Source organism: Procambarus clarkii, chromosome 23 (genome assembly GCF_040958095.1).
Source record: "Procambarus clarkii isolate CNS0578487 chromosome 23, FALCON_Pclarkii_2.0, whole genome shotgun sequence".
Classification (NCBI taxonomy): domain Eukaryota; kingdom Metazoa; phylum Arthropoda; class Malacostraca; order Decapoda; family Cambaridae; genus Procambarus; species Procambarus clarkii.
The window spans coordinates 32,704,375-32,714,374 of NC_091172.1; the positions used below are offsets into that span (position 1 = coordinate 32,704,375).

The 10,000-nt window shown below is 45.3% G+C and overlaps 1 protein-coding gene across 1 annotated transcript in view; it reads left to right on the forward strand.

Annotated features, from left to right (window-relative positions):
• The window catches only part of LOC123764161 (uncharacterized), a 76,678-nt gene that overhangs the window by 31,048 nt on the left and 35,630 nt on the right, over window positions 1-10,000 (forward strand). The window lies entirely within an intron of this gene.

Sequence of the window (10,000 nt, forward strand, 5' to 3'; positions counted from 1 at the left end):
TGCAGGTGGAAGTGTAGTGGAGGCGGGAGTGTTTACAAGGTTGTTGTTGTTTAAGATTCAGCTACAAGGAACGAAAAGTTCCAAGTATCAGGGGCTATGGTGAGCCCGTAGTCAACTTACCTGGCACAGGAGCGGGGCTGTAACTTGGGTTTACAAGGAAAAATCTAGACATTTATATGTGTAGGGACACCTTAGTATACGGTTCATCTAACCCCTTTAATAGTAGGGAGTGGCGAAGGGTACGGTGAGGTGATTGTTGCCCGACTCCGGCTCCTAACTGCTCCTACCAGGTCTATTTCCCTCTGGATGAATGAAGGACAGTCGAGCAGTTGCATGCTCGAGGTCGGAATTCATGTGGATGTTGATTACTGGTGTCAGCTCCTCGAAGGATCACAGTCTCAAGCACACGAAGCCTCCTACGGTCGTCGGTGCGAGTGATTATTGTCGTATCTTTCACTATGTCTTGCCGATTCAGGATGGTGTAGAGATTGATATTGATTAATACCTCCATCTTGCAACTGAAGTATAAGACGTCTACTCAATGTATTCGTGGTATGTCCACTGCAGCATATATTTCGGAGAGCACAGTCTCCAGAGATGTATTTGTATTGATACACAACATTAGTACATCTCAGTTTGTTAGAAGAGGCAGAGATTCCTTCTTGAGTGAATGTATTTTTATAATACACTACAAAGTCTTCTTCTCTTCGAAATCGATTCTCCACCTCTGGGGCCCTGATTATCCTCAGCCAAGCTTCTTACCTACGATTTCGTCGAATTCCGTATTGCTGTAATCGCTGTTTACAACAATTTGGCGGATTCATTGATGTTCGTGGTGCAAGAGCTACCAAGAAGAGCATGTACGTATTACACAGTGTGTGTGTGTGTGTGTGTGTGTGTGTGTGTGTGTGTGTGTGTGTGTGTGTGTGTGTGTGTGTGTGTGTGTGTGTGTGTGTGTGTGTGTGTGTGTGCGTGCGTGCGTGTGTTCGTGCATACGTACGTGCGTGTGCGTGCGTTTGTGTGTGTGTTACGAGGGTCCCATAAATGTCAACCTCTACCCAAAATGAGCCACTTTGAGATTTTAAATATATATGATATACTGAACAAGAATTTTATAATATTTTACGTCACTCTGTACACCTGAATAACTGACCAGAGAGGGGTACCTACCAGCCAGCCTCCCGCTCGTACTCGCTCGTAGGTGAATAATTACGACGGCTTGGTGACGAGGTGATCCATCGTTGCCTTCCACGTGGTGATTCACTAATCCAGTAGGTTGATGATGGCAGTTCTTCTCTATCTAACACAAAGCTCTGGAGTCAGTCACTGTATCGGTGTGTCTGTTGTGTTACAGTTCACCAATTTACTGTACCACTGATCACTGGACCCAATATATAAACAAAGCCTCGTGGCCCTCCCACGTGGCCTGTTTGGTGAATTCACTGTTCAACACAAAGTTCTAGTGTTAGCACGGTATTTTTCTTTCCTATTCGCGGCGGTTATATACTTTGTGATACCCCCTAGATCTGTGATCTGTCACTGTAGCCTTAATTAACCCAAAAATATTGGCGTTTATCATAGAGCGCGACCCCGCGACCCTCCCTCGATGGCGTCGACGAGGTATCGACGAGATAGATGTGTGTGTGTGTGTGTGTGTGTGTGTGTGTGTGTGTGTGTGTGTGTGTGTGTGTGTGTGTGTGTGTGTGTGTGTGTGTGTGTGTGTGTGTGTGTGTGTGTGTGTGTGTGTGTGTGTTGTTGAATATGACCAAAAATGTAAGATTAATAATTCTAATACGAATTTTCTCAATATTTCTTATGTTTTTCTTCGCTGTCGATCATTATTGAAAATGTAATTGAAATATCAAATCTTCAAAATTCATTTTTATTTATGGTCTGATGCCTAGAAGAGTTTCGTAAGGGCTTCTTACATTCTCAAAAACTGTTTTCACTTAACACCACACTTATGATACACTTGATACACTGTGTATGATATATTTAACGTGTTTGTTGTTATAGGTTCAGCTACTCGGAACAAGTTCCAAGTAGCACGGGCTATGGTGAGCCAATAGCTTACCTGGCACAGGAGCGGGGCAAGTAGAACAGGTTATGGTGAGCCCATAGTGGACTTACCTGGCACAAGAGCGGTGCTGTGGGCCAACATATATTTAACCTAACATCTTGCTTTTATATTCGTGCTGGGTGAGGTGGGTATTGGGTGAGGTGCGTACATAAGAATAAAACTAACTGCAGAGGGCCTATTGGCCCACGCGGTGTCTTGAAGTGGGTAGAATGTAGTTATGCGTTGATTTGCTGGTATTGACTTTTTGATGTGTAGTGCCTCGCTGATGTCGAGCCTCCTGTTATCGCTGTATGTAACAATGATTTCTGTGTCGTTTGTTAAGATTTCTCTGGTGATGGTCTGGTTGCGAGAAGATATTATATGTTCCTTGATGGAGCCCTGTTGTTCATGAAAGGTAGGGAAAGGCAGGTTCTAGTCAACAACGGCTTCTCTATCGGTTTCGTTGAAGACATCATAAAAAGAAAGGTGGAAGGCCATGCAACCTCTGAAGAGTCAACCAACACAACACTTGTACCCCCGTATTAGACTATTTTACAGTAACCTCTTTTCGACGGCTCATAAAACTGAGGAAAGGGTCCTGAAAGATATTGTTGATTGGAACATCATCCACACAGACAAAAGTCAGAAAATACAATTTATAATTTATTATAAAACAAAAAAAGGCCAACCTACTCATGAGAAACTCCCCAGACACCGGGGAGTTTGTTCGAGGTCGAGGTTGGAGGCCAGACGCTTGGGGCCAGCCTCACCAGGAGGGCCAGCCTCACCAGGAGGGCCAGCCTCACCAGGAGGGCCAGCCTCACCAGGAGGGCCAGCCTCACCAGGAGGGCCAGCCTCACCAGGAGGGCCAGCCTCACCAGGAGGGCCAGCCTCACCAGGAGGGCCAGCCTCACCAGGAGGGCCAGCCTCACCAGGAGGGCCAGCCTCACCAGGAGGGCCAGCCTCACCAAACATTACAGGATAATTGTTCAGAAAAAGGGTATAGGTGGGACGGGGTTGTCCCCCATGCTGACACTTTGCATAAAATGGGAAATGATACCGAGTTCGAATCTCGGTAAATACCAGACTCCATCTTCACTAAGATTCATCCAGCATATTATTTTGTACTTGATCAGTAAATGTTCGTTAGTCTTGTGTAGTTTATTTTCTTTGAGAACAGTGTTGAATATTGTTACATTGAAGAAGGGAATGTGGTGAAGGGTAGATAACATGGTGTAAGACAGAGAAAGAGAGAGAGAGAGAGACATCATGAACTTAATGTTTGGGGTAACAGTTCGCTCCAGTGTTCTGAGCGATTAGGCCTAATCTCGGTTCCACCCCACCCACCCTTCCCCTGTAAGGCTCTAATATTATTATTTAGTGTATTCCTGTGTTCTCTTGTTAATTGTCTGCCCTGTGTGTGTGTGTGTGTGTGTGTGTGAGTGTGTGTCTGTGTGTGTGTTGGTGTGTGTGTGCGTGTGTGTGTGTGTGTGTGTGTGTGAGTGTGTGTGTGTGTGTGTGTGTGTGTGTGTGTTGGTGTGTGTGTGTGTGTGTGTGTGTGTGTGTGTGAGTGTGTGTCTGTGTGTGTGTTGGTGTGTGTGTGCGTGTGTGTGTGTGTGTGTGTGTGTGCGTGTGTGTGCATTCACCTAGTTGTGTTTCCGGGGGTTGAGCTTTGCTCTTTCGGCCCGCCTCTCAACTGTTTTTACTAACTAATTTTTTTTGTTTTTGTTTTTACTAACTACATTTTTTTTGTTTCCACACCACACACACACCCCAGGAAGCAGCCCGTGACAGCTGACTAACTCCCAGGTACCTATTTACTGCTAGGTAACAGGGGCATTCAGGGTGAAAGAAACTTTGCCCATTTGTTTCTGCCTGGTGCGGGAATCGAACCCGCGCCACAGAATTACGAGTCCTGCGCGCTATCCACCAGGCTACCAGGCCCCTGTGTGTGTGTGTGTGTGTGTGCGCGCCTCTCTCCCGCCAAACACACGACGAAACAGCAACGTTGGAACAAGGTTTAACACCTCCTAAGAAGTTGTAACAACCAATATAGCAAGTTGTAACAACGTTCTAATACGTCATAAAAAGTTATAACAAGTTGTAACAGCTTCATTACACGTTGTAACAAGCGGAAATATGGAGAGTTAGGCTGTGTGTTGGCGGGGAGTGGGAGGAGTGGGCTCTAGCTCTGGTCCTCCTCCTCCTCTTCCCTGGTAATACCTGGTTTATTTTCTAGCTCTTGACTGTAAAGTTGACTGTGATATATGCTGTTGACGCTGTGGTTGGCGTCCACAGCCTCGTCCTGCGGGTCATCCCACATGTTGAATTTCTTCACAACACTCGAACGTCTCCTTGCCACCTTCTGGCTCCTTTGTGCTTCTGTTTCCCTCTCGCATTATTTTACATTTAAGAGACGCTGTCCCCCCTGTACACCTGTGTTGTTCCTCTCAGCATTTTGTATATAGTGATCATGTCCCTTCTGGTCTTCGTTCTTGTAAAATAATTAGGTCGAGTTCCCTTAATATGTCTTCTTAGTGTTCTTATTCTGGGCACCAACCTTGTTGCAAGACACTGATTCCTTTCAACCTTCCCTTTGTGTTTCCTGAGGTGGTGATTTCAAGTCAATGCTGCAAATAATAGTATTGGTCTAACATAGGTTGAACGTATTTCCTTGAAATAGTTTCTGTTTTATTTTGAAATGGAGCTTTTACGTTTGTCAGTTTTCCATTTGCTGCTAATGTTATCCTATTAATTTCCGCTTCCTCTTACGCTATGCTTCCTGGGATCAAACTTTAGCAGTCATTTGTCTACCAAGTATTGTATCATGTCTTCCTGTAGTATGGTGAAATCTGATCATTTCCATATTCTTCTCGTTAGATGTGCATAATACGCAAGCATTGTTAAGAAGGACCTCACCTGAGAGCGGCCACTCGCACTGACCAGGACCTGACGGGAGGTCCGAGAATGTCTCTGCTTAACTCCCCTTGCTTGACACTGACCAGGACCTGACGGGAGGTCCGAGAATGTCTCTGCTTAACTCCCCTTGCTTGACACTGACCAGGACCTGACGGGAGGTCCGAGAATGTCTCTGCTTAACTCCCCTTGCTTGACAAATGACTGCTTAAGGTTAATCGCAGCAAATGTGATGACCTTCCGGAGAGGGGAATGGTGTCAAGAGGGCAGTATAGCGTAGGAGGAAGCAGGGATAAATAGGATAGCCTCCACTCTGACATTTCCTCACCCCTATGACTCCAGAGACTCCAGTGTGTGTCAGGAATATCCTCCCCCAGCCCGGTACTCTCTCTGTCGCTGTAGGCGCCGTCTACCTGTAGTAACATTGGCATTAATTATGGATGGGGCAGGCCTCTTAGCCCATACTCTCTCTCTCTCTCTCCCTCTTCCTCTCTCTCTCTCTCTCTCTCTCTCTCTCTCTCTCTCTCTCTCTCTCTCTCTCTCTCTCTCTCTCTCTCTCTCTCTCTCTCTCTCTCTCTCTCTCTCTCTCTCTCTCTCCCTCTCTCTCTCCCTCTTCCTCTCTCTCTCTCTCTCTCTCTCTCTCTCTCTCTCTCTCTCTCTCTCTCTCTCTCTCTCTCTCTCTCTCTCTCTCTCTCTCTCTCTCTCTCTCTCTCTCCCTCTCTCTCCCTCTCCCTCTCTCCCTCTCTCTCTCTCTCTCTCTCTCTCTCTCTCTCTCTCTCTCTCTCTCTCTCTCTCTCTCTCTCTCTCTCTCTCTCTCTCTCTCTCTCTCTCTCTCTCCCTCTCTCTCTCATTCAGGGAAAAACTTGCCATTTAACTCTGAATACGAAAGGGTGTTCGCTTCTCCTACCACCCCCTTTTTTTTATTATGATGTACACTTTATTATGCAAGGTTATACAGTTACATATCTGATTTTATACAAAAAATGAACATTAAGAGGACACAAGAAAAAGTTCGCTTCCTAGAGGCTGTAGATTTCCTCGAACTCCTCCGACGCCGGGCAGGAACCGAGGATGCAGCGAGCATTCCCCCTCTGGATCGCGATACTGAGGCGCTGAAAGAGAAAACTTGCCTCTCTAGGGTCTCTTGTGGTGTCAATGAGCTTGGTACGAAGATCCTTAAGAAGCCTCTTTGGTTGTAGAGTCGCTGTTTACCAACGTACCTGTGGATGAAACAATCGGGATGATAATGGACAGAGTGTATCGTGATCCGGCTTGTACTCCTCTTGACATACCAGAAAACATACTAAGGAAGCTACTCCAAGCCTGTACTAAAGTGGCACCCTTGTTGAGCCCGGATGGGCACATGTATAAGCAAGTAGATGGGGTCGCCATGGGTTCTCCCCTAGGTGTCCTGTTTGCGAACTTCTACATGGGTACCATCGAACAGAGGAGGACGATTGCTATATATAAATATATATATATATATATATATATATATATATATATATATATATATATATATATATATATATAATATATATATATATATATATATATATATATATATATATATATATATATATATATATATATATATATATATATTCATATTTATATATATACCCATTCAAACTCATTCATACATGTATAACCAATGCTTGAAACAATGCAGGGATCCCAGTCTATTACGTAACTGGGTAAAGTGTAAAGTGTTATGTGGTTGCCTTGTGCGATGGTTGATGACTGTTACACACACCTCTCTCAGATTACTCGGCCAATACTTGATCTCTAAAAACCCATTCTATGTTTAATGGACGAGCATCAGTCTCTGGGACCCACCTTAGTGGTGGCAGTCAATACTCACCCACAACCCTTCGCTACATGTTAATTACTATTTGCCAGCCGTGCTCCCTGACCCCGGGCCCTGTTACTGCTAAACATTCCCCACGTATCCACAACATGGCCGCCTCCCTCCTGCGGCGCCCCGCCCCCGCAGGGCCTCGCGGTAAATGGACATGACAAGCGTGATGGGAATTTCACAATGCAGTTATAATCTTCCTCCTCACGAGGGGAGATTATTCTGTGATGTGGAAATGAGAGGCGAGAGGTGAGGTATGTGAAGGTGAGAGAGGGAGAGTGTCGGACAGCTGGGTGTGAGGGATTTATTGATGGGACGGACGAAGGGCGAGGAGGCGTACGCGAGACAGAGAGAGACAGGTAAAGGGAGGAGAGAGATAGTTACCTGACATTTATAAGACGAGGGAGGGGGGGGGAGAGGGATAATGTTAGCAGTGATGCGTCAGAAGAGCGGCGGCGGGTAGACCACAAGTTACTGGTAATTTATTAATGAAAGGGGACGGTGATGTTTATGGCCCCGGCGCCAGGGTGCCGCCATGGTCACCACACATGGCCCCGGCGCCAGGGTGCCGTCATGGTCACCACACATGGCCCCGGCGCCAGGGTGCCGTCATGGTCACCACACATGGCCCCGGCGCCAGGGTGCCGTCATGGTCACCACACATGGCCCCGGCGCCAGGGTGCCGTCATGGTCACCACACATGGCCCCGGCGCCAGGGTGCCGTCATGGTCACCACACGTGGCCCCGGCGCCAGGGTGCCGTCATGGTCACCACACATGGCCCCGGCGCCAGGGTGGCCATGGCGGCACCCTGGCGCCGGGGCCATACGTCTTCCATATTTCTGATAGGTCTCCCGTCTCCAATGACCTACTATACACTATGGAGAGTGGCAATTAAAGTGCCTCTGCACACTCTTTCAATATCTATGGTGAGATCCCGTCTGGATCAACAGCTTTTCTCACATCCAGAACCAGCAGGTGTCTCTTGACCTCCTCACTCGTAATTTCAAACCCTTCCAAGGTCGCCTGGTTTACTGCCCCCTCTCCTAGCGCAGTGACCTCACCATGTTCTATTGTGAAGTGTGTGTGTGTGTGTGTGTGTGTGTGTGTGTGTGTGTGTGTGTGTGTGTGTGTGTGTGTGTGTGTGTGTGTGTGTGTGTGTGTGTGTTCACTACCTTCCGCTTCTTAGGAGTAAACTCTAACAGCTATCTGTCCACTGCCTGGGTGAGTCAAGGTCTTCCTGCACCACTCTACAACCTTCCACAGAGTCTACTTTCCTCAATACTGTTTACACTGTAGATTTAAACATTTATGAACACACTTCTTCAAGTATGTCATTCACTTTCAGTTTTCTGTCAGTCTGGTACTCCCTTACCCAGTTAATTTTCTTACAGTTTTCGTAGTATATCTTTCCCTTTTATACATTGCCTTTATATGGTTCAGTATTAAATTCTTTCTAACAGTCTAAGAACATGCAGTCTATCCACCAACATTATGGTTTCATGATAATCTATTTTACAGTCCTTAGACAGAGATGATTGTCTTGTGTTTAGTGTCTGCATCTTTACCAGATGTGTGGGATACTTGTCTCTTGTGTTGTGTTGGTCGTGCCCAGTGTATCATTACTCGCCTTGTTGCACCTAGATCCTCCTCTTCATGTTATTCGTCCTCTTCAGCCACAGTTAATATATCTTAGGCTCCTGCTGGTCGTTCAGCAATTCTTGCCCGGGGTTTTCAATCAATAGATAAAGAGCCTCTTGTTGAGAGCCACACACATCTCTCTGTCATTTTCTATTACGTCGTTTACTTAATATGAACATATTTTCTTCACTATTGTTTTCTTTTTTAATGTGGCTGGGCTTTGCCTTTTTCTGCTGTGACAAAGGAAAATATCAGCTGAGAAAGGTTATGACTCCAATTAAAATTGAGAACCCATGTTGCATGATGTCCGAGGGAATATAGTTAAACATTTTTAAACAGCAGTTCACGAGTACAGGTCAAAGCGTAGGGTGGCGGGTCAAAGGTCATTATAAGAGGTCAACATGACACCTCAGAGTCTCACTGAGGTAATGTTTGCATGTTTAAGCTTCAGGTCTTGGCACCATCCTCCATTTTTAGTGCATTTTATGTAATACATAATTGATTATTTATTTAATGATTACATTTTGTGGATTTTAATATAAAAAATACATTAACTGGTTGTTGTGTGTATAATTATGAATTATGTGTTACTTTCATTGATTTTTGTAAAAACTCTTAAATTAATTAATAATCATATATATATATATATATATATATATATATATATATATATATATATATATATATATATATATATATATATATATATATATATATATATAATAGTAATAATAATTATGAGTTATTTTAGTAAAATATATTTTAACAAACTTTTCCTATAAATATGAATTATGGCACATAGGAGGTGATGTTATGGGTCTTTAATGGTTCTTTATTGATTTACTCATTTATTTATCAATGTTTGTCTGTCTCTCTCACTCTCTCGCTCTATGACTCTCACACACACGAACAAACATACTCTCTCTCCTACTCTCTCTCTCTCTCTCTCTACTCTCTGTCCGTCTCTCCCTCTCTCTGTCTGTCCGTCTCTCTGTCTGTCTGTCTCTCTCTCTCTCTCTCTCTCTCTCTCTCTCTCTCTCTCTCTCTCTCTCTCTCTCTCTCTCTCTCTCTCTCTCTCTCTCTCTCTCTCTCTCTCTCTCTCTCACTCTAGGCTCACCTACGTGCCAACACTGTCAGCGGTGTCCCTCCACAACTCCTCCTCCTCCGAAGACTCCAGCCTTACACTAAGGAACAGGTTCGTATCCTCCTTATGACACTCTCCGTACTGCACAGTCACACCACCAACAGTGTCACACTCCCAACAGTGTCACACCACCACCAGTGTCACACCACCAACAGTGTCACACCACCACCAGTGTCACACTATCACCAGTGTCACACTATCACCAGTGTCACACCACCACCAGTGTCACACCACCACTAGTGTCACACCACCACCAGTGTCACACCACCACCAGTGTCACACCACCACCAGTGTCACACCACCAACAGTGTCACACCACCAGTGTCACACCACCACCAGTGTCACACCACCACCAGTGTCACACCACCACTAGTGTCACACCA